The following is a 5,337-nucleotide window of genomic DNA, read 5'->3' on the forward strand; positions in this document are numbered from 1 at the left end:
AAACCTCTGGGTATTAAGCATGTTATAAATAACCAATCATATCATACCTCTACAACCTTCCCCCACTGACCCCCTGCACAACTCCGCTCTCTAAACCCTGGCCCAGTACACAATACGCAGCATGTCTTGCCTTCTGGAAGGCACCCATTGGATGGATGCTGGCATACAACTCTGCCATTGATTCCATTCGGGCCAGTGTCTTCCCCTGAAAGGATCAGACTGCTAGACTCGTGATTATGTCCTTTCTTAAATATTACCCTGGGTGGCCTCAATCGGGGACACTGAAAGTACTTGCCTTTCCTTCCCACGGATGCCAACAGCGCCCTCCCCTACCTACTCATTTCCCAATCCATCTGCAATGCTTACAGCACAAACCCAGAACAGTGGAGCAGTAGCTTTTCAACCCTTGGCTTCCGGAAATAATCAGAGGCACAGAGAGAGGACCCAACCCTAGCCCCCACCCTAGCCCCAAAGGCGTTTGCACACAATGCCACAGCCACAAAATGAGTCCAGCTGCCTGTTTGGACATGCTTCCTGGACACACGCAGAAGAAGGAAAATATATGACTCCGGGGAGCTCAAGTGTGCATTTCTTGAGATACACATATTTACACCCTAAAGGCACTGAAAGGTAAAACATATTTGAAAATGCAAACATTTTAATTGAACTAAAATTGAAAATCCTAGAATAACCCCATAGTTTCATTTGAGGGCCTATATGTGTTTAATACAATTACCTTGTTGTCAAGTGAGCTGTTTTTAAGCACGAGTTCTAAAAAAAACATTTGAAGTAGAGCATGGTGACAAAAACAAAACTATGAAATATCTTCCAGGTGTATAAATTAGGTAAACGATCTAACACATGAAAACCCAAATAAAAAAGAAGACAAAGGGACCCAAGTCCAAGCCTCACGGAAGAACGAATGACCAGAAGGTGGCTGCGTGCATGCTAAAGAATAGTACCCTAACTCCGAAAATCAACCAATCCCTGCGTTTCATTTAAGAAATGCACCTAACAATACAATGTTATATGAGGAGTGTACGATTTGGTCTGCAGTGAAGGCTCAGTCTTTCCTTCCATCTTGGAAGCTCTCTCTGAGGATGTAATGCTGGTCTGAATGCCTCTGCTGTTGCTTATACGAACGTCATTACTTTACTGGGAAACATTTACAACTCCGGGCGGCTACTTATGGCCAGTCAAAAATAGAAATCAGTCAATTGGTATTTCTGATCAGAATTACCCCCACGCGCCCATACCTTTTAAACAACACGGACGATGGCCATGTTAAGTAGACTGTGTGCAATGTGGCGAAGAAGGCTCCCTTCATCTCTGGTCACATATGCCAAGGAAAGTGAGTTGCATGCAGTGTGCGTCTGTGATGCATTCTCTAAATATAACGAGTGTAAAAATGATCGCCCAGAGGGCCCAAAGGGGGCACCAAATGAAAACCCCTGGCTCATTGGAAGCTATTGACAAATGGAAAATGGGGCGAGCTACACGGATCAGGGAGGATTTCTTAAATGCATTCTGTGATAGATCATGTGTTAGGTTTATTCACTATTAAAAATGAATGTGGTTTAGAGGTTTGTTGTTATGGTCTTTGAATGTCTGGCCATTGTAAAGAAAGGCGCGAATCCGTGCCAGAGAGTAAGGCTAAATGTGGCGATTTGTTCCATATGGAGGCCGCTTATTTTCAGTCCGAGCAGTCCGTTCATTGTTGCAAGTGAAATGGGAAGTAGAGGAAAAAGCCCTACAAAATGTGTTCCAATTGTTCCTGGTGTCACTGCGGCCAGCCCTCATAGTTGAGTTGTCTTCACCTCCGGGAGGTTGTTGAACTGGTGTCGCGGCAGACCCAAAAGAGAACCTGTAGTGATTATGGTGATGATATGGGACCGTATGCGCGTGCACTTTTTCCCGTCCTTCATCCTGCAATAAACAAGGCACCCTCATTAGGAGGCAGAATACATTTTACCACACTTTTTGCAGTCATTTACATCACAGGGCCCTGATCATGAGTTGGGGTTACCGCCGCATTTAAGGGACCGCCCAATCTCGAGTCTGGCGTGTTTACCCCAGCTCAGCTCAGAGCTGGTGGTAAACACACCAGAAAAATTCCCATTTTTGGCGGCGAAAGCTCTTAAATGCAGCATTAACGCTGTTACCGCCGCATTTAAGGGCTACTGCCCAACTCGTGATCTGGCCCTGTCTTTTATTCCATCTGCCTGCTATAATTCAGTTCACTGCATTGATTTTTGTGACCATGAAGACCTTGTTTGACATTTCAGCACTGTCTAATGTGACTCAAATACCAACACTGTTATGGTGGGTTTCCACAATTCATGAAAATAATCATTTTATCTGAAATGTGAACCTAGAATAGGCGATTTCAACTAAGCCTCAAAAGCCACATAGCCACCCAGGAGCTATTCCTGGAAGTTCCCCTCTAGTTCAAAGCCACTGAGCAATGCATTGTGGGTCTAAAAATGCGCTGAGACCTTGAAACAGTAATGCTGTTTTTTGTGTTTAGATCTTGACATTTGAGGCATGAGTCCCTGTACTTCTTGGAATTACAATTTAAAATGCCTCCAATGTGTGTAGTATAAAATATCTAGACACAACAAACACAAAGAACTCAGCAAAACCAGTCGGTGATCAACACATCCATTGAAATACTTTAACCGGAAAGTTGCTATAGGGGGGAAAATCCGACCTCTAAAGTCGGGTGTATGTGTCCTAGCACTCAACAGAAGTAAATGATATTCTGTTAATTTAGAACTGATACCGCCGATCTATAGATTTTAAGGACAGCCCCACAATCTTCCTCTTGTTGGATGTGTGGAATATATACCATTTACATTGTAAATGGGCATAATCCTCACATTGCCATGGCAGTCGTGGGTTAACTTAAGCATCTCTTAGCCCCCTAATAATCCATGTTCTCATAGGGCAATCTTTGTGGACTGCCTACTTAAAGGACCAAAGTGCTACCAACATGTAATAGCATCATCTCATCAGGCAAAAGGGTGTCTGGAATAAGCACACACTCTACTCTGGTGATACATAATGGGGAATACAGTGAAAGTGTGCACCTTTCCTTCTGCAATCATCCATGTTTATTGGCAGAGTCAAACATTTGTACTCCTTGATTTAGCTTGTAATCATGGAATGAATTTTATTTATTTGTTTGCCATCAAATTTAAAATGACGTAAGATATGAAATACATGAAAAATCCAAAGAAGCAGACCTTGTACCCATACAACGCTAAATGAAATTTTGAATTCTTTCCCAGCGCTGCATTTTCAAATGTGTCTGAAACTGAAGTAGATTTTGAAACCTCAATGCGTGGATTGAGATTGTACAGGTCGTGAGGCATCCAGAGAATTAAAGCTATAGAGTCAACATTTGCCAAAATCTGGGAACCTCCAAAAGTTCTAACTCCAAAAATCACTGACTCCCCAGGAGATCACCATCCTAGGGGCCAGGTAACTTGGAGAATTAATTTGTTTTGTTTTATGGGCCAAACAAGCCGCTTTCAAAGGAATTCTGCCTGCGAAAAGGAGACACAAAGTTCCTGGCTGTCAGAATCTGCCTTCTACTTGCCCACGTAGTGTAGCTGACATTCTTTCTAACAATATAACTCACTGTCTGAAATAAGAAATGAGACAGTACGATCTATTCCTTGAAAGAATGGACCCAACTCGAACACCCGGCTTCCTAGGATACAAAAGGGGAACCAACTTACTACAACCTCTTATGACAAGAAATTTTAGAGTTTATATGACCAAGAACTAACTTCTAATTCAAGAGAAGCAGGCTGCTGCGGCTGTCAACAGATAACTTCACAGCTGATCAGATTGTACTACAATTGTGTCACCTCTGAGTTGAAAGTCACAGGTATCTGCAATACATACACCTCGATATTAGGAGTGTTATGAAAAAACTAGTGAGTGGGTAAAGTGAAAATAATGTGTTGATGTCCTACCATAGGCAGTCTGAAGTTCCACAAAGAAGAATCTGGAAGTAAATTCTGCAGCGGCCGAATCACCAAGAAGAATGAAGCAAACCCAAAGCTAACTATCCCTGACGTTACGAGGACGCCTAAAACGGTAAAGCAGTCTCTAGTCCCAAGCGCCTAACCTGACGAAATGCGGACGCCTGATGGCAATCTGCTAACACACCCAGGAAGTCTCCAGTCCGTGTGTAGCAGAACTAAATGAATGCGACAATAGGGAATGCTCCAAGACTCACCTGTTAGGGAATCCAATGTAGACAAAATAGGTCGGCAACAATGCAGGGAGAAAAGCAAGGACCAAGGACAAGACAGAGGCAATTCCAATAAGAGTTCCGGGTCGGGCAGGATCAAAGCTTGGCGAAAATCAAGGTGACGTAGCAGGCAAGGACCAGACGAAAGAAGTTTCAGGAAACAAGCGAAAATATATCCAAAACACCAGCTAAACCAAAAGCAGCAAGTCAAACAAGAATATCCAAGCGCACTTCCGCAAATTTAGAAGCACTGAGGCAATAGGAGGAGATGCTTAAGTGCTGTGGGTCATATCACGTGACTGCTGCGTGCGGCGTGAGCCGGAAACGTGCAGTGAATCCAAACCAGGTCGCCATAATCTCCATAGTAACTTCCAGTTTCTGCCATAACGACCCTTATTGCAGAAATACATTGTTCTCAGGGATATTTTGTGGGAGGAGTGAGCCGGAGAACAGAACCGTATGTTTCTATGTATGGATTGCAATCGTGGGTGAAAACGTGATTTGGAAGTGTGTGCGCTCACTTTATGCAATGACCCTGTGCTTTTATCACAAGCGAGGCTTGGCTTGGGCCTAGAGGAGTTGCGAGTCCTGACTCTGGCTCCCACCAGCCTGGGCACACCATAAAAGAACAGCGATGTAATACGCAGTAGTAGTAAAATATATTTGTTTAGCGCAAACGTCTTTTCGGAAAAAAAGTAGTATCAAGGCGCTAAGGCATAACATGAATACAATACATATAAACAAAAACATTAAATAACAAAGCAATATAAATACACCCCTGACAACAAAATAAGCAATGTTACAAATGCAGATTTTCCCCAATTAAAATTTCCACAAGAAATGTAAGGTACATCAAAAGCCAAGAAATGATGCTTAAGTCTAAACTTAAATGTTTGCAACATTGTACAATTTCTAATGGTCATTGGAAATCTGTTCCATAGACGGCACCCTAAGGTTGAATTGAATTGATTGTTTATTTGTACAGCGCCTATACACAATGTGTTTCAAAGCGCTTCTAGGAGGGAGGGATCATGGGAGAATACAGTTACAATCTTACAAGTCCTTGAAACAGG

At 42.9% G+C, this 5,337-nt stretch overlaps 1 long non-coding RNA gene across 1 annotated transcript; it reads right to left on the reverse strand.

The window, feature by feature from the left end:
* Positions 1–640: 640 nt before the first annotated feature.
* Positions 641–4,527, reverse strand: LOC138581346 (uncharacterized). Its single transcript, XR_011304522.1, has 2 exons — positions 4,250–4,527; positions 641–1,926 (listed from the first exon to the last, which is right to left on the reverse strand). It is a non-coding gene; the product is annotated as an uncharacterized lncRNA (long non-coding RNA).
* Between the last annotated feature and the right edge of the window lie 810 nt (positions 4,528–5,337).

Source organism: Ambystoma mexicanum, chromosome 3p (assembly GCF_040938575.1).
Source record: "Ambystoma mexicanum isolate Mex_15411 chromosome 3p, UKY_AmexF1_1, whole genome shotgun sequence".
Taxonomy (NCBI): Eukaryota; Metazoa; Chordata; class Amphibia; order Caudata; family Ambystomatidae; genus Ambystoma; species Ambystoma mexicanum.